The sequence below is a fragment of the Melospiza melodia genome, chromosome 3 (genome assembly GCF_035770615.1).
Source record: "Melospiza melodia melodia isolate bMelMel2 chromosome 3, bMelMel2.pri, whole genome shotgun sequence".
In the NCBI taxonomy this organism is placed as follows: domain Eukaryota; kingdom Metazoa; phylum Chordata; class Aves; order Passeriformes; family Passerellidae; genus Melospiza; species Melospiza melodia.
In genome coordinates, this window is record NC_086196.1 from 126,274,479 (window position 1) to 126,294,099 (window position 19,621).

Below are 19,621 nucleotides of genomic sequence, written 5' to 3' on the forward strand. Positions count from 1 at the left end.
TTTCTATTTGTCAGAGGTAGAGCTCCTAGAACACTGGTTTAAAGCTGTTGTCTATGGGGCGGTTGCAGCAAAAACCTAAGACACCACCTTATCGTTTTACTCTACCCATCTCATCTCAGCAGTTATCTCAAATTTCACTATTTACATACCTGAAAAAGTCAATTTACCCAAGCATCACCACCCTCCCCAAAATGCAGAGCATTCCACCAGCTACAGCAGAATCTCAGACAATTCCCAGCTCAAAAAAAAAAAAAAAAAAAAGGCAACAAAAACCCAACTTGTTTTCAGCTCGAGGCTCAGAAGAAAAAAATTAAAATATGCACAAGTTTAGGGACAGTTCCAAAGTCTCTGAAAACAGGCTTTCACCACGAAAACACTGACACGGCTTCAACAAGAGCAAACAGGAACGCTGTAATTTCCCAATCTCTCCAACATCTTAAGGAGTATTTCTAATCAGATGTCGTCCCTGCCTCACGTTTATCAGTAAAGACCGAAACCCGGGGTTTACTCCGGAGCTTCAACAACAAGGGCACTATGATCTCACGGCAACCGAAGCGATTTCAGCAAGACACCCGCTGCATGACCAAAATAGCCCGCTCCACAAAAGGAGAGGCACGGTTTCACACTCAGCCTCTTTCATGACAGCCAGCGGCTCCGCGGCGCGCTGCCGCCGTGCCCGCACGCCGCGCCTCAGCGATCCCGGCACTCCTGCGCCCGGAGTTCGCCCCGCTCCGAACCCGCGGCACCGGGGGGCGCGCTGCCCCGGGAGGCTGCAGGTGCCCGCGGCGGCGGAGGGGCGGCCCCGGCACCCCCGGGGCTCGGCGGCAGCGCGGAGGGGAGCGGCAGAGCGCGCACGGACGGACGGACGGACGGACACACGCGCGCCCGCCGCGCACTCCCCGTTACGCAACGCGCGTATTTCCCACTTTAAGGAATAAGCGCCGAGCGCGCCTGCACAGCCCGAGGAGCTCCGGGGGCGGGGGTGCAGCCCCCCGCCTGACCCCGCGCAACAGCTGCTGCGCCTGGGAGGAGGAGGAGAATGAGGATGAGGAGGGGAGAAGCCACGCTGCCCCCCGCACGGCCGGCCTCCCCCCAAAGTTCGCCCCCCTGCCGCCCGCTCCCCGTCCCCGGCGGGGCTGCCGAGCCGCGGAACAGGCGCACTCACCTCGCCTCCGCGCAACTTTCGGGGGTCGCCCCTGTCGCTGCAGCCTGGGCGGGAGCGGGGGGAAGCAGCGGGGCGGGGTGCAGCGGGCCCGGGGCTGGGGGGGCTGTTACGGCTGAGGAGGTTTGGGGAAGGGGGAGGTTGCTCTTGTTGTTGCTGCTGCTGTTGTTTCGGAAATTCTTATTAGTATTTCTCTGCGGTCAGAAACCTGCACCCTCCCCCCCCCAAATGAAAAAAAAAAACCCCGACCCAGACGATCATCACATGGCGATTGCTTTGAACCAGCTGTTTCCAGAGCCAAAGTCTTGCGGAGAAAAATAAAGGGGGAAGGGAGGGAAGGAGGGGAGGGCTGGCAGGGGGGCCGGAGGAGGAGAGAAAGCCGCAGCGGAGGGAGGGCGGGTGGAGAGAGGGCGGGCGGGGGGGGAGGGGAGGGGGAGCAGCACCGCGGCGGCTGTGTCGCTGCCGGAGCGGCACCCGGGGCCGGCGGCGGTGGCAGCCCGGCCGGTGAAGGCGGAGGAGAGAAGGCGGCGCTGCTGTGCTGCTGCTGCCGCGGCCGCTGCTGCTGCCCGGCTCTGCCGCCCGCCGCCGCCTCCCGCGCCCCGGCCCAGCGCCGCCCCCGCCCCTCAATCGCTACATTGTTGACATTCGCAGGCTGACGTCACCCTCCCCGCCCCGCCGCGCGCTCCATTCACAACAACGCTACGCCAGCGGCGCAGTGCCCGGCGCCGCGCCTACGCCCGCCGCGGCCCCTCGGCGCGGGGAGCGGCGTACGGCCGCTCCGAGAATAGCCGCGGCGCTCCGCCCGCCCCGCCCCTCCGCGAGCGGCCAGCGCATGCGCGGCACGGGCTCGCTCCCTCCCGCGGCAGTGTGTATGTGTGTGTGTGTGTGTGTGCGCGCGAGAAGGGGGTGCGTGCGTGCGTGCGCGCGTGCCGCCAGACCCCGCGCCGGGGCTCGCGCCGGCGGCCGCGGGGGGCTCTGGGAGCCGTAGTCCGCCGCGAGGAGCCGCCATGGCGGCGGGGGCGGCCTGAGGGGGCCCCGCTACGGCGGCTGTGGCGGTGGGGAGGCACCGGGCAGGGTGCGACGGGCAGGGCAAAGAGCACCCACCCCGGTCAGCCCTGGCTGCCAGCGGGGCCGCCTCGGTGTCGATGCCTGTGTTATTTTGCGCGCTCCGCCCCCCCGGAGAAACCTCATCCTACTTATAGTGGCGACCGCAAGCGCCCAGCAGTCATGAGTCAGCCGTGCCCAGCATCGCACGGGGAGGTGAGCGCTCCGGGACTGAAAACAAAAACACAACCCCGACAAGTGCTCCCGACGCGGGAGCGCTGATTGTTCTGTTCTTCACCTCCCCTCGGGGGTGTGTGTGTATGTGTGTCTGTCTGTGTGTGTGTGAAGCGCCCGAATCCGAGCCCCTTCCCCACCCCGAGGCTTGGCGCCATGGTTCCTTTTGCCAAGTGGAGAGCTGTGATTCCTGCAAATTATCCCGGTGCCGGCAGCCAGGGCTTCTGAGCGAGACCCCAAATGTCAATGGACATGAAATGCACTTGGGAGAACCGGTAAATGAATAAGCCGCATTCTGCAAGCCCGAGTTACTCAGCCGGGCTCGGACGGAAAAACATAAAGATGAAAGACAGCTGATAAAAAGGAAAGTTGGGGAATAAATGATTCACAATAGGGGCCGTGAGTGAGATTATCTCTGGAGACATCTCTAATTAAAGGGCGTTGGATAACTAGAGGGTTACATTTTCCTGGGTCAGTGATCTTGAAAAAGAAATTGCAGTTGCAGTAAATGTCAATAAAGAATGATGGTGACCTACTGCTAACAAAAGCACGTTCAGTAATTAACATGTGCATGTTTGTTGTTTTTTCTGCGTTTGTCAGTTTTCGTTGTACATTTTCATCCTCTGTTTCCCCCTTTCACTACAGCCAGATGATATACTGTGTTTTCTGTATCTTTTAGACAAGAGCCATTCCTGTGAAGTTTTCTCAGTGATGTCTTCTGAAATTGCATCAGCTACCTGCATTTTCAAAGTCTGCACAACTCCAGAAAACTATGTTGTCAACCTAGATTCAACTCTTTGTGTGTCAGGGCAAGCATATAGTCACTTTTCAAAAATGTGATTCTCCCAGTTTGCATTTTGCACTATTGTCCACTTGTGTAAAGTGGAAAGCCTTCAGTTCCTCACAGCATTTTTGCCCCTACTCTTCCTAGCTACATGTAGCTGCGGAATAGCACCCCACTGGAGATGTTGACTCATAAACTTCACTTTCCAAGTAATGTTCATATGAAGCCTTGCTCACCAGTGCCATTTAGGTTCTGCAGACGTATATGGTGTAAAGCACACAAAAAGTCCCACAGGGTGAAGGAGACTCATCGTGTTTATACACCAGCAGGGCTGAGTCTTCGTGTTGCCTTGTTTTTCCCTGAGACACAAAAATAATTTTGTATTGACACGGGAGATAAAAATACTATAATGAGAAGGACAGAGAGATAAAAATAAGCCATGCAGCATTTGTAATGCTTTAGTTAGCATGCTACCTGCCCCTGCATTCAGAGTGCACCTATTCTGCTATTTACAGCACACTACAGGAGATACAGCTCCAGGTAGTCAAAGCCATCCACGCTGGAAACAAAGCACGCCGTGTGTGCTCTGCCCATAGCACAGTGATTGCCATTTATCTTACTGGCTGATGCTTTAGAATGAATGCTACCATTTGGCTAAAAGGAGGAGTAATGTGAGAATGTCCCTTCTGGGTTTTATTGTTCAATCTATGCTGTGATAAAATTTTGCAGGGGCTTCAGTGTGAATCAGGTCATGCTTGTGCAGGACAGAGATACCAGTACAGAGTGAAAGAAGGTAGAGCTAAGCAGGGGCACTGCCCAGAGGCTTTTTGAAAACTTACCAAGGAGCTCTATGCAGCTTTTGGTACCCAAATGCTATTAATCATTTTTTGTGATCAACTCATAATTCAAAGCAGAGTTCACATTCCCGTAAGTCACTCAGATCATGATTTTGTTATGGCTGTTGTATCTCCATGTAACAGTAGAAAACTGAGGAAAAGCTGACAGTTGTTTTCCAAATACAGAAGGAATATTATGTTAACCAAAAGGAATATTATACTAACCAAATGAAGCCTACACTTTCAACATGCTATTTTAGATCACATATTTTACATTTTAATGCTTTGGCTTTCCAATTCATTCCCAAACTGCTTATATTCCAGCAACAAATCTGGTCTGATAACTGTTTCCATTGCAATCAACTATCTTCATGCCTAAATTTTTGTATATGTAACTATTTCTGGACCACTTTTCTTGCAGTGCAGCCAAACATATATTCCAGACAAATATGAGTTATTTGAAGAGGTGTCATGTATGGTGTCTCAAAACAATACCCAGTTTGTCAAGCACTAACAACAAAATAAGTAAGAATGAAGGTGAAGAGGTACAATTTAGAAGTTGACCCAAGAATACTTTAAGAGATAACCTGCCATGAATGCTGCAACTCATCCTCCAGAAAAGGCTGCATGCACACATTCAACAACATGAGTTGGCTCAGAGCTATGGGCAAATTTCCTGGTTGCATGTTACCTTTACTAACATATTAATTAGGTGGTTTCTCCACACTGTCATGACTTCATCTCTTTCAGGAGGACTGCCTGGTTGAGCTTATGGCATTTGACCTACTTTTCAATGGTTCCTTTTTGGATAGCACAAAACTTTCCAGAGTAGCTGAATTATGAATGTATATTTCAATCATATTTCATATGTAAATTTAAAAGATTTTAAAGTGAATCCAATATTGTAAAACATGTCCCAACATCCCTTTCTGAGAGCTCATTTGCATATCAATCTTGTAACTTGAATAGTCTTAATAGTGCCACTTGTTGGAGAGCTCTGTGTATTGCAAGGTATTTCAGTCACGTATTTATAAAAACAAATGGCTTTTTCCTAGTGAGAGGCAATTCCTAATTTAAAGTGCTATGGAAAGACAAGTACTACAGTCTTGGCTTCAACCACGCTGACTCAAAGACTATGAATGAGCAACACGTTAGTGGGTCTTATGCAATTTGATCTTTACAATGGTAATGAAGGAGTGAAAAGGGAAAAATAAGGACAAATTTTGCAAGTTTTAATTCAGGAAGTTGTCATTTCCTTCCAAAGCACATTTTGCCCTGCAGCATTTGGGTTGAAAAATACCAGTTTTCCTGTGTAAACCCTGGTCCTGTGCTGAGATCTAAGTCATTATTGGTAATTATGCACATATTCTCCTGTGTGTTATGCAGGTAGATTTAATGACATTGCATCATTTTCTTCTCAGTGATTAAGAAATTCACAGTTGATTATTGATTATACTAAAGGCACCACATGTCTTTTCACAAGCAGGTCCTAACACACCCCAGGTGCATTACATTTCCTGGAGCTCTGACAGTACTAACTGCACACCCTGAGTCAGTGGCAGTGACAGCTACGAAGGAGACATTGTCATGGTGTGCCATATCAAAGATCCACAGCGTAGCGTCTCCGGAGCGAGGCTTGACATCACATCAAAAGCTCCACAAAGGAGCATTTGTCATGCACATGGCATTTTGAGGATCTGGTGAGATACAATATTGGAATTATATTGAAGTATCAGCGTTGTTGTTGGGACTAAAGTTACAGTGTCAGGAAGCAAGGCAGGAAAACACGGCAGGCACTGACCTTTAAAAAAAATTGATGCAGGTGACATAATAAAAAAGGAATATAAGGAACTCTTTGTATGTCAAGAAACAGAGGGCCAGGAATCACTAAGGTTTACACACTATTTCCAAAAAGTATTTTGTGGTCACTAAGTGGATTCACTGTTTTTCATCTTTTTCAAAAAAAAAAAAAAAAAAAAAGATATGTAAACCATTCACATCGCCTGCTTGCTGGGGTCACCCAACTTAGGTTTGACATAGTTTAATTTGGCAAAAGTAGTTGCAACACCTATGCTAGACATGTAGGATGAGTGAGCTAAAAATTATTCTTTCCAATGGTTTTGCAGGAGATGAGAATTTGTTAGCCCCAAAGCAAACACAGCCCTAGCAGCCTGCTGGTGCTTTGAAGTTCAGTTGAGTGAAAAGCAGCGCAAATACAGCCCCCAGCAAGTCCTGGAGATGGCTAGCCAGGTTGGGCTTTGTCCTTCCTCATTTTGTTTTAAGTCAGTGCCATCTTCTGAGAATTTCCTCAACTCTTTTACTGCATTTAGCTTTTTTTTTTTTACTCAGTGTGTTCATTATTATTTACAAATTGTGAGTTACTTTCTAGAATTTGCATTTAGAATAGTATTTTAAAATATAACATATAACTTCTTTTTTAAAGAGTTCTGAAGGTCAAGTCTGTCAAATTCCATGATTTTGCAGGTCAGGATGATCCCAGAGTGTGTTTCTAAAAGCAAGAGCATCTGAAATTACTTATTTAAATCTCGGTTCACATGTTCTCCTATCACTAAGAATCAGCACAGTCAAATGGTTTGAGGGCAGTTGTGGGCAAAACCTTGTTTTTGCTCAGCTTGTAATCCATCTTTTCAACAACATGTGGCCTTTAGAGTTATTGTATTAAGAGTATAGAAATCTGGGGGAAATTAAGCCCCGTTGCTTTCCAGCTAGCCCTGAGATCAGAGGGGCTGGGTCGGGCTCAGCTTTATTTCTGTTTACAACTAATTTGACACTGTAAATCCACTTGCATTCATTAAGATCCCAGATGCACAGATAGTCTGGGTTACACTGTAGGTCTGGTCTCCTTCACAATCACAGATTCACAAATAGTACAGTGTGCAATTCAGCACCATCAGTCTGGTCACATTCAGCAGGAACTTTCACAAACACAGATTTACAAATAGTGCTGTTTATTGGAGCAACATCTTTTAGATTCTCTCTGGATTGCTGGTGATAAGTTCACTAGACCTGCAAAATACTAGCATGTAGCACTATGTACAAATGTTCTAGAGTATGCTCCGATGCAGTCAGAGGTCTAAATCTTACCAAAAATGTGTCACTGGCTTTGGGGAAGAGAGAGGAGCAAGTCCATTGACTTGTCTGCAATGTGAGAGATTTACAATGCTGGTTCCACTTTGGGGGAGAAGTGGAGGCAGTCAAATATTCTATTAGTGCTGTCATAAGTGGGGAAGGGGGTAACCCCTTCATGTGTAAATGGACAATTCCAGAGAGAGTACAAAGACTCTGGGTCTTGTGCGAGGCCAGCACAGAACCATGGCACCTTGCCACCACTCCCTCTCCCACCTGGCCAATTGGTAAGGGTCATCCATCCTCCTGATAGCTTACTGCCCCATCAGCAGACCATCATGTCCTTGGTAATTCCTTCACCACTGTCTCATGGAAATCCCTTCACCATACCAGTTATGGCATAGCTCATGGCTGTAGGCCTCATTCCTAACCCAGTTGTCCAGAAAAGTGAAAATATCTGCAGCAAACTGTGAGATGAGACAAAACATCTGCTTTGTCTAGGCTGTCCTTCTGCAAATCAAGGGATGCACAAGAGGATTAGAAAAATGCTTTTTTTCTCTTGAACAGTGCTGAGGGAGGGAAAACATCTGGGACTGGAGAACAAAGAGGGCACACAGAGGTTAATCTAGATATGACAGAGTGGTGTTTGCATTCTAGATATTAAATGTCAGGCTGGAGACTTTTTTCCATTCAAGAGCTCAGAGATATTTCTGAGCAATCTAGGTTGCAGTTCTGACATGCCAAGGACACCAGTTATTTGGCAAGATTTAATTCAAAGCCATTATTTTGGGAAGGAGCAGATAGGGTGGAAGAATATCACTATTCTGTGGAGAGAATTTGCTGTTTCTAAGGACCCTTTTACTCCACATAGTCTTCAACACCAATGAGAGTTTATACACATGTGCCAATGGCTGAATAGACTTAAATCCACTTATTAAGAGTAAAAGCCTAGATGTAAGTATTACTCACAGAGGTACTGAGTTGGTAACAGTTGTGACCTTCTAGCACCCATGATTCTGCTTTCAGTGCATACTGTAATAGAGGCTTTTTCTCTTTTCTGGATGCACTGGGCAGCCACAGCAGAGGACATCTGGCTGTTGTTTTATGGAAGTCAGAAGGAGTTTCTTCATAACTGGCAGTTCTGGTGGGATGTCTGACTGGATGCCTGGCTGCCTCTTGTGCCTCTGGCACTGTCTCTCTCAGTGCTGTCTGGGGTGGTGTCATGGTGGCTGTGTGCTTGCTCCCTTTGCCTCTGCAGGAGGAGGAATACTGAGCACTCTGCTGCCTAAGCCTTACCTGGAGAGGTATTTCAGGTGATGAGTCATGCAGGATGGAGCCATGGAGACAATGCAGTGCTGGTGTGGCTGGGAGAGAAGCCTGGAGTGCTGGGGTTGGGCAGTGGAAATGGAGGGGAGGACAAAGCAGAGTGCAAAGCCACCAGCTCTGTCAGAGCCCAGCAGCAGTACACACCACTGTGTTGTGGGGGATGTCCAAGGTGTCCAGTGTGCCTTCAGAGGGAGGGGTGGGAACTGATGCACAGCAACACTTGGGAAGGTAAAATTTAAAAGGCAAGTCTGATTGTTGTGTAGTTTAATAATAACATGTGCTTCATGAAGCTGAAACATGGCTGGAGCATAAGGAGGCTTGTGCTGGTTGAGGATGGCTTCTGGCTGAGCAGAGGCTGGAGAAGGGCTGGTGGAGTGCTTGGGGGGAACATGGAGGGTGCAGATGTACTGGCACTCAGGGGGCACATGCTGGCCCTGCTGGCATGGTGGCTCTGATGGCCTTAGAGAAGCTGTTGGAGGGTTTTGGACTTGTTATTAAAGGCTAAATGCCTGACATGCTGCAGTGCTGAGAGAGTGTGGGGGCTTGGAGTGCTTCAGTGCTACACTGAAGACTTTGGCTTTGCAGGGGTAATTCATTTTGCTTTTAGTTCTAATAGCAAAGACTTGGGACCCCAGTGAAACTGGCTTTCCACTGATATATTTAATTATCTGTTTGATTAATTTACTTCTCACATCCACTTCTTTTGCTTTTTTCAAGAAGACACCTTAAGCAAGGACCAGGGCAGAAAATGTATTTCTGTAAGGATGAAGATGGCTCTTTCCATGCAGAGGGATTTATAAGCTGCCTTCAACTATTTTTTGATTAATAGATAGTGTTACTGAAGTGTTAACACATAAGGCAGAAGTCAAGCCTCTGTTATTTTTCTCTCTTAGAGGTGAAAGCAGAGTGTATTGGCTTGCAGCGTGTAGTGTTTTTGTGGGGTTTATTTGGGAGCTGCAGCAAATAATTGTGACCTCTGATTAGAGGAGTGATTTAAAACTGCTCTTTGCTATGTTAACTTGAAGTTGTGAACTACAAAGGTTTGCAGTGAATAGCTTATGAATAGAAAAGGGACTCTGTTGGAACTCGCTATTATGTTTGAAGTTGGTAGAAACTAGAGATTAAAAAGACCCGCTGGTTCACTGAATTAATTCATTGCACAGGCAAGACAGAAAGTCCTGGCACACTGATATCTTTCCTATGTTTCTCAGGAAAAAGAAAATATGTTGAGATGTTTCTGGACAAAATTCTTTGACACAAGGCAATCCATTAGGATGTCTACATTTTGGCCTGGTCTGCCGTCTAGTTAATTTTTACAGTAAATTTTCAGTGTCAGTTGCAGAATGACTAAAAAATTAAAGCTTCATGTAGAAGAAAGATGATTTATTATGTATTTCTCTTTCTTGCAGTGAAAGGAAATGTTATTCCATAGCTGTTTCTGTTCTGGTTTTCTCTGAAGAATAGTCAGTTTAGTCTAGATGTTGTGAAAACATAAATGAAACACAAGGCTGATAATGTTTTTATTTTTGTTTGGTTTTTTGTTTGTGTTTTTTTTAATATAAGTCAGAAAATAATTTTTTAAACTGGCAATGCACAGCTTTTGAAATCCAGTAATGACACAGTAAAATCTTGTAAGCAGTAAGGAAACAAAATATTGGTGATATTTGGTGATTATGCCAAGTGAAAAGAAGAAAATAAACAAAGTCTGTAAAGAGTGATGAGCAAATTCCATGTGAAGAAATTTCACTTGTCTAATAATTGAACTTAATTTAATTTAACTAGATGTGTAGGCCAAGAAATCTTTTCCTTGTTCCTTTTATTTTTTAATGGACTTTCATAGGAAGTTGATAGAGTTCCTCAAAGGAATAGACTTGCTAGCTTCAATTTGTGAATGGTGCAGCCTACTTTTGTCTTTAGCTTATGAAATTTGGTCTATTTTGTCATGACTACTTTCTTTGTTAAAAGGTAAAATGCACATTGGGCAAGTGCTCTATGGCAATTTGCATAAAAAGTGATGACAAAGAACAATTAATTCCTCATTATTATGCAGTGAAATGCTACTTTCCTCCTAAGTGACTGTAGAGGAAGGTTTCTTCCCTGCGTGTAAATCTGTTGCGGCATTGTTCTAAAAATAGTACTTAAGAGCCCTCTGCACTCTTTGTAAATCAGGGTCTTTGACACTCCAGTCGGTTCTCAGCAGAGAGATTTTTGTCACACATGCTGAACACCACAAGTATTGCCCCAAATATTCATCACAATAATAACCATCAGAATTTTGTTAGATAAGGCAAGATAGAGTAATTTAGTATTTTGTCAAATTAGATCTCTATCCTTTTTATCTGGAGATCAGTATTCAAAGTACACTCAGATCACACACAAATAGAAACATATTCCTGCCACACACAGCTAGTCTGTACAGAACAAAGAGTCAAGATATCGTTGTCTATGAAGGCTTGATTCTGAGTACAGATTTCATTACCAGCTCACCATAGGATAATGAAATTCCTTCGGGGCAAAGATGAGGTACATCAAAGAGGCAGCATGGAGAGGCAGACTTTGTTAGTGCATGCTCTGTCACCTGCATTACTGGTCCTTGCCTGCCTTTAATTTGTAAGGAAATGCTAGTAATTCAAACCCTTTTATTGGACCAACTTATATTTATATATATCTATGTGCATAACTGTATGTGCATACACAGAGAAATATGTATTTTTTAACATACAAAACCTTCTGGAAGTTGTTTGACTTTGCAGCTGAAATGGAATACAGAAAATAATTAATTTCATGCAAGCAAAAAATTGCCCATACAGGTCCTAAAAGCATCTTTGTATTTACTAAATAAATGCTGTCTGCACCATGTAGATAAATAACCCTTCCTGCAACTTTGCCTTTTTATTTCTGTGGCAATTCAGAGTGACTTTAGTGCCTATGGAAATGAGAGGACAATGTTCAGCAAGACCAGGAGCTGCTGAAGACATGAATCACTAAAGCTTTCCCACAAAGCTTTGCCAATATGGGAACAAAAGGGCTGCCCTACAGAAACACATCACGGGTCTATCTAGTCCAGCATCCTGCCTCTGGCAGCGGCCAGTAACTGATGCTGCAGAGCAAATCAAAACCACAGCAAGCACCTAGCTAATTATGAGATGCGATGCGTAGAGGAAAAAAAAGGGTTGGTCCTGACTCACAAGAGAGCAGTTTATGCCCTGAAGCGTGAGGTTTGATTTCCCTTGTATCCGTTTGCTTAACTCACACAGTTGCAAATACTATTTATGCTTAAAAGAGTTTCTAATCCTCTCTTGGATTCTAATCAACAATCTGCCTCAATAACCCGAGAGTTACCAGGAAGTTCTCGGGGCTGAGCACACTCTGCATGAAAGCTTTGTGCTTTGCTAGTTTAGGGAAAGTTTTCCAGCCTTGGCCTAACACCCACTGCCCCGAGGATCATACCTAATTGTCTAGATGAAAAATACCCAAGCTACCACTCCCTTCCCCCTGAGCCCTGCCTAACTGAAGCAGTCCCAGCCCCCACTTGTGAAATGATTGCTTTGGAGAGATTTCTTTTGCTGGCACTGGGCAGTGGCTCCCCCTTTCTATCCTTCCAGTAGGTTTGGACAGGTTCCTCTGTGTGTCTCACATCTCTGTGTGAGAGGTCTGCCAGCAGTCAGAGGATGCTGCCTGGCCTCGCTGCCTCCCTCCCAGTGTTGCAAAGGAGAGAGCAGTGGCAGGGAGAGGAACAGGGCATAGGGAAGATTCACAGAGGGCAGCAGTGGTATCAGCTTCTTTCTGTCCTTTCAGTATTTCCTCATGAAATAGCAAGCAGGAGTTCCACTTGGACTGCTCTGTGAAAACAGAGTCTACAATGCCTGTGAGACTCTCTCTTCTTACCAGCTTAGTCCACATTTTCTTCTCTCCTTGCAAGAATGCAAGCAATGCTTTCAAATCATCTTTTGATGACCTTGTATGACCTTGAGGATCATTGCAGAGTGATCCTGGCTCCATTACAGCAGAGTGATAATCCTCTCTGCACTCTCTCCATTGCATGTGGTTTTCTACTATGTACATGGCAAAATGGTTATTCAAATGCAGCATATGGACCTTAACAGCAATATCAGAAGGTAAAGGAGATCAAAAAAGGCTTAACTACTCCCCATGGGGCCTAAGTGCTCAAGCCTAGGGGTGTGAGCCTGAGCTCCTGAACAGAGAGGTGGCTTCTAAACAAGGACGTGCCCAACTCTGAAGGTTTTAATCTCAAATTTTGCCTTCACTGCCTGAGGCTGTCATTGCTGCACAGGTGAAGGAAGACAAACTTCAGTTTTGAGGTGGCCAGCAGACTGACCCCAACTTCTGAGACAGCTCCAAACAGCTCTCGCAGCACTGCTGCCATGGCATCCTCGCCTCTGGCCATATTTTCACATCCCTTCCCTGCTACTTGCCCCTAAGGCAGGCACTGGTGTTGCAGCACGCCGGTTTGGGATATCAAGTGGCTGCACACTTCTTTGCAGAATTAGTTTTCTGCCAGCACAATTTCCTGAACCAGCTGACCAAAGCATATAAGAGCAGGACATGTGCAAAGGGAGGAGTGGGAATGGGAGTCTGGGGATAGGGCAGAGCACTCCATCTTGATGTGGATCCTCTGCGTGGAGAGTCCAGCAAAGAGGCACCCCTGGCTCAGCCTGGCACCCCACAAGAGGCTGATCTGCCTGCTTGGTGCTCCCCTGTGAGCTTTCATCACTTTTGTGCTTTAGTGAGGGACAGTACTGCGGGTCCAAGAAGAAAGGCAGGTTGGTGCAGTGGGGAAGGGAGGAGGGGAGGGGACATGGGGGTCAGGTAGTGGGCTCAGACAGTGAAGAAAAAGTGATGAGTCTGCTGGCTTACTGCAGGCTTAGAATGGGGAATTCTTGAACCTTGTGTGCCCTTCTGTGTGAGGCAGAGACACAGGGCATGTTGGGAGTGCAGCGAGGGCTGGGAGCAAGCTGCCTGCATGAGCAGAGGGTGGGCATATTTGTGTTTTCCTGCCTGATGTCCTTTTCCCTTCATGTTTTCTCTGTACCTAAAGGCAGCCATGCTTCTGTTTCTACCAGCCTTCCCAGGATCTCTTCAGCTGCTGCTTCAGCTACGGCAAACAACAGAACAAATCCCAAATCAGAGCCCTTGTTCAGCAAAGATCTACAGACAGAAGAAACAGTCTGCCAAATACAGAGGTCTGAAACTGCCTGCAGTGTGTTGGTCTGTTTACCTAGCATGGCTCATGCTATTCTATTTGCTTAAGTGTCATTACATACATCCTGGGAGAGGTGAGAGGTATGCCTTCTGCAACCTATGCTGAGTTTTTCTGAAACCATGATGTGAAAAGAATGCTATTTCATGTCAAGGAACTGTTATTTCACCTAGCAGCATGTTATTTTGTATTCCTCAGACTACATTTTACCTGCCTGGGGTGTGTATGTGTGATCTACTGAAATCACTTGCCATCTTCCATAATTTATGCTGCTCTTCAGTCTTAGCAGCGTGCATAAACTTCAGTGACACTTTGTCATTCCTCTCTAAATCATTTTGAAAAATCATTTGAGGAACAGCACCAGATCCATGGGGTTCTGTGTTTCTCCTGCTTCACTTTCCAGACCAGGTTCTGAGGTGGCAGGATGACACAGCAGAAGAAAAATCACAGCCAGGAAGGTGTGCATTGTCCCAGTAGTAAGAAATTGGAATGTATAATGTGGTAGCACGAACCTTGGCATACCTATTCAGCCTGGCAGTGTCATCCCATGGTGATGGAGGCAAGGAGAATCCAGCTGAAAGAAAATGTTCACCTTTTTCTTCAGGCAATCTCTTCATAAAATCTCACAGTGAGCAAATAAACATAGTGGAAGAGGGGAGGTGTGAGGGGTAATCTTTAAGACACTAGGGACTTAGCATTTACTATTGTCATGCAGGACTGTACCCAGATTATTTGTTTCCTATGCTTAATCCATTTATAACGCAGTGTACTAATCCACAGTTTGTCATTTGACCCAGTGCCCTGCTGTGTGGAGCTCTGTCAAAGGAATTTGAAAACGACCCAGTGCCCTGCTGTGTGGAGCTCTGTCAAAGGAATTTGAAAACCTGCTGACACTTTCTGCTTCCTTAAATCAATGGGACTCTTTTGTGGGTTTGAGGGAGAGAGCTGCAGCTCAGCTGGCCTGATCCCACACCCCAAATTAACAATGTCTGTGGTTGCACAGTGAGCATCCTCAGTGCTGGAGTTGACCCTGCCTACCTTCCTTTCTGTCTCATATTTTGGAAGAGAGAAATTCTTTAGTCTTGGAAAACATCCTTGTTTTTCCATACTGCATGCTCTTGCCAGTCTTTCTGTTCTGAAGTTTAGCTCCTGAATTCTTTTAACTTCATCAGCTTAGGTTTTCTTAACGTGCTCCATTGCCTCCTCTTCAGAAATGTTTATCTACATAACAGCACAATCAGCATTTCAATAAATTTCAAAATCCCCCACTACAGTGAGAACAAATGTAAATAAGAAATTCAGCTTCTTGAAAATGTCTTAATCCTTGTTAATTGTGTCCTTCGTTCCGTAATGACCCGGAGGGCTTACAGAGACACACATGCAGCTTTATTTATGTTTAGTCTATTTGAATAATTATATATTGTTTATCTTATTATCTTTGGCTTTTCACTCCCTCTCCTCCCTCTGAATTACTGTCTATTTACAATTTACTTGTGCTGAGCTGGTTTGGTCAGAATTTCTAACATGTCTGTGTGAAAGCTCCCTCAGTACTGTCCTGGAGGCAATGTCTCTGAAGTTCACAGCACCACATTCTACTACAGCAGCTCCTGCCTTGAAAGAGACTTCAAGGCTCTGAATTTTTTTATAAAGGTTTGTTTGCCTCAGTTCAGTGTGATAAAGAAGTACAATGTGATATTTCAGTGAGGCATTTGATTTTTTAAATATAGTAATCATTAACAAAGATATTAACCAGAAGAGCAACTTTAACTTAAGGTTGTCAGATACTTTCCTCCTGTCAGCTGCTTATAATTCCCTCATTTTAACCATTGCAGGTGATTTCTTTTAGGCTCTGGGTCCATCTCATCAATTAAAACTGTCTTTTTTTGAGAAGAGGAGTGGGCATTTTTGGAAGCAAGGTGGGCCAGGAGGTGAGGGAGGCAGTGAGAGTGGAGCTGAATGAGAAGCTGGTAGGAAACACTGAGACTACCCAAGGACCAGGGCTGAAGCTCAGCACCTGCACCCATCCACCTCCCTTGGCTGCCTGTGGGGGTGATTTACAGCACTGCCCTTTTGGAGTGTGTGATTTGTACAAATGAGGCACTGGACGGGACCGCAAACTTAATTTGTTCGTCTGATGTAAACTGGCAGTGAGGCAAACCTGTAAAGATGCACAGGTAATTCACTACCTTAGCCAGCCTTTAATTCCAAGTCATTTCCATTTCTCCTCATCACTGAGAAGGTCATGACAGAAAAACTTTTGACCAAGTAATCTTTGCCTTCTTTTTACAGCTTTGGTAAGAAACGGATTAATTAAAATGGAGAGGAAAATAATCTATTCCTTTCTCTTGTCATGAGAACCACATGTGCTGTGTAAAGTAGAGAGTGAAAAAAGAAGCAAGTGCTCTAAGTAGAGGAATATTTTATGTATTTCATGGGAAAAAGTTGTTCAGCTCTTTTCAAAGCAAACTATGCCTACAGTACTTTAGAGGGAAGTAGGAGGAAATGACAATAATTATATCTGAACTGGCTTAGGGCTAAATTCTGCAGATGAATATGGGTGTGACTGGGCAAAATGTTGCCTTGATGTTAACCTGAAGGGAAAATGAACTTATCAAACCCAGATTCATTTGCAAAAAGTGTTACATGTGTTTTTGTCTATTCACACAAGTATATTTGATTTTTTTTTCTTATCTGAATGTGCAAATTAGCCTATTCTTTATTCACCTTTGTAGGAGCGTATTCACATGCAAAAGTATGACAACTTAGTTTCAGTATCTCAGTCTTAAAGATCCCAAATAGCCAATGTAAATATTAGTAGAGAATATAAAATTTAAAAGAAAATCAATGACAACTTGAGTATTTGTGGATTTTGCTCAGAAGTAGATGGGAAAGTGAGTAAAGACCAAAGAAGCAAAAGACCCATAAGCTTATCTGTGGAATTAGGGATATCTGTAGGACAGATGGGATTATGTTATTGGTCAAGGCCAATAGCCATGTTCATAAAGAGTAAGAAATAAGAAAATTGGGATTATGTTATTGGTCAAGGCCAATAGCCATGTTCATAAAGAGTAAGAAATAAGAAAATTATTAAAGGGAGCTTATGAATGTAAAACTTTAATACGTGGGACATCATAGACAAATCAAAGAAGCACTAAAGGATAAAAGAGTCTAGTCTTACGTGGTGGAAAAGAGAGCTCTGCTAAAAAGGGTCCAGTCCCATGTGGTGGAACAGAGAGCTCTGCTGCAGCTCTTAAGTGCAGCAGTCCTGGTGTTAATGAAAAGCAAAGGTTTTTTTCAACATCCAGAATTGTATGGGTTAAAGATTCTTTCTCAACTGACGAGAGCTCAGCTAAACAGATCAAAAAGAGAAAGAAAACCAAAACACAAGCTCAGAAGTTGCCTTTGCCTTGTACCAGGAGTCAGAAAGTGTCAAAAGATGTGTCATATCTTAAAAGGCTAAATGAAAAGTTATAGTTCCTCAGTACATGAAGAAAGAAAAGCTTTATTGAAATAGTTTCTTTGTCGCATCCTATAAAAATATTATGAGGACAGCATGTATAAAAGAGTAAGAAAAACAGAGGTTACTGGAAATTCATGTAAAGACAAGTTTCTCTATCTTACAGCATAACAAGAGAAAGCCATCAAGCCCAATACAAGTGTTTCTAATTATATGGAGGTTTGGGGTTTTTAAAAGTTTCTGGACTTTTCTGCTAAAAACCTATGGCACTTGCTGAAAACTGACTGCTACAGATGTTACCAGAGTAGCTGGAAGGCCCATCCACCTTTCTGAACTCTGATTAACAAACAAGATAAACATAATTTATGTTCTCCAGAAATGTGTTTTTTGAAGTGAATGGCCAAGGTTTTCACTGCTGAGTTTTGCCATAGCATCCACAAGTAGTGCCATACCAGGGGCTGTTCCTTCAGCAGTGCTGTGCAAAACACCCTCCCCTGCCATGGAACGTGGCTGTGTTTGCAGAGCTGTGGGGATATGCATCCTCAGTGGGGCTGCCACTGCTAATTCTGGGCTGGTTTTCTGTAGTCAGACCTTGAAAAAGGCTGGAGAAAACAGGTTGCCTCTAGCACATACTGAAGTTTCAGTAGTTCCAGCATTTTGTTCTTAGGTCCCACTCATTGTGCTGACTCCTCTTGCCAGGTCTGGATGAAAGTGGTTGATAGAGTTGACCTTGTCCTAGTTTAGGGCAAATTTGGGAGGAAACCTCCAAATGGGGTCCCTCTAGAAGGCAAATTCAAGCAGCTCCAACCCCCACTGGTTTGGGAAAGGTGTCCTTTTAGAAAGGTGGAAAAAAAGTTTATTTAACAAGCAAAGTATTCACAAGTATTAAAAAAAAATGAATAATATACAATAAAACCTCTTGCTGTTCTGAAGAGATGGCAAATTCAGAAAGTCCTGCAGTTCAGAGGGAGTCCTTTGTGGGTGTTTCTCAGCTCACTGAGGTCTCTCAGCCCCTCTGGTGCTGGAATGCAGCGTCGTGGGCCCTGGTGGGGGCATGAGCTCCTGGAGTTTTTCTGGGTTTTTGTCCTGAGTGGTTTTGAACAGTTCCAGAGAAAGAAAAAGCCACAGTCCAGGGAACTTCTCTGCCTCAGCTAGCGAAAAAACTAACTAAAAGCAGAGGAGAGTTCTCTCCTGCTCCCTGCTTTGCTGCAGACAATATGCACCAAGAGATGAAGATCTTATCACTGATTTTGAATACAGCTGTGAGAAAATTCTACCCTTTTTCCTTGCCCCCACTTTGCTCTCAGATCTAGTTTTAAAGGTACAAAGCTTATTTCTAGGCTAAACAGACGAATAGGGATACAATTCAGCATCATAAAGTCACCCCAGGAGAGACCTGTACACCATTTCTGTAAATCTGAGAGATTTCTACTCCTTGTTCCCCTGGAAATACATGAGTGGGACTGAGAGCCAAATGAAACTACTACTTTTCTCAGGAACAAGCACTGAAATATTTCCCCCTGAGACGCAAGTCGTAGGTGGGAGCTATAACATTTACCTGCAGCTGATTTGAAACTTAGCGGAACTTTGAATGTGTTCTAAACAAAGTAAGTGGGAGCCATTTAATTCTAAATATTCCAGCTGAGTCTAGGCCTTCCTTCAAGACAATTTTGGATACTACTTGAGGCTTAAGTTGCTGGAAAGCCCTGTTGTTCACCCTGAAAATTGTGGTGAGATGAAGACTAGGTAAAGGGAGGGAATACTCAGGTGGGTTTCTGAGCCTGTTCAGGGCTGCACTAATGGTGGTGAGGAGAATGACCATTATCTTTGTGCCTGGTGTGACAGACTCCCCCCTGCCAGCAGCCTCCACAACCATGTGCACAGTCAGAGCTGGCTGGATTAGAAGATTTACAGTGTTTCTTAGAAAGAGCCCAAGATTGCTACTAGAAGGGCTTGCAGAGTTTGTAAGCTGCTGCAGCCTAAATTCAGATTGAATGCAAACACAATAAGGATTTTGGGGAGTTAGGATGTGGGCATCCTCAAGAATCCCAGATCAGATACAAAATAGACCCTTTCCCTGACCTATAATCATGTTGTAAGATAAACAAGGAGAAATTCTACCTTCAATTAGATAAATTCTCACTTCAAATTTTTCATGGCTTTTTGCATGCTTACTCACTGATACCAGCATAAATCAGTTGCTAGGTCACTTCTGAAACAGGAATGATTTGTATCATCCATGCACTGGAGAAATGGCTTTGCAGCCCACTGGGTACCCTGTCCCACTGCCTTCACCAGGAGATACATGACTGTAACTGGGACTGTTGCTGGCTCCAGAGACCTTGATGAACACCATCTATTCCTCATCAACTATTAAGCTTTTTTGCAGTGAGACTAGAAAAGGGCATAGGCACCTATAAAGATGTATCCAAAATGCTGCGTTTCTCCTCTTTCTCTAAGCGCTGCAAGC

General features: G+C 44.9%; 1 protein-coding gene and 1 long non-coding RNA gene across 3 annotated transcripts in view; one reads left to right on the forward strand and one right to left on the reverse strand.

Annotated features, from left to right (window-relative positions):
* BACH2 (BTB domain and CNC homolog 2) overlaps positions 1–1,546 on the reverse strand; it is a 181,594-nt gene extending 180,048 nt beyond the window's left edge. The window contains exon 1 of the mRNA XM_063153015.1: positions 1,166–1,546. The gene's annotated coding sequence lies outside the window, so the exon portion shown is untranslated. The remainder of the gene's footprint in view (positions 1–1,165) is intronic.
* Positions 1,547–2,217: 671 nt separating this feature from the next.
* The window catches only part of LOC134416836 (uncharacterized), a 35,561-nt gene continuing 18,157 nt past the window's right edge, over positions 2,218–19,621 (forward strand). Inside the window, exons 1-3 of one of the 2 annotated variants that reach the window (XR_010027425.1) lie at positions 2,218–2,422; positions 13,533–13,677; positions 14,492–15,064. This is a non-coding gene — a long non-coding RNA (uncharacterized LOC134416836). Of the gene's footprint in view, positions 2,423–13,532; positions 13,678–14,491; positions 15,065–19,621 lie in introns of those variants that run through there. The other variant, XR_010027426.1, reaches the window with a different exon arrangement.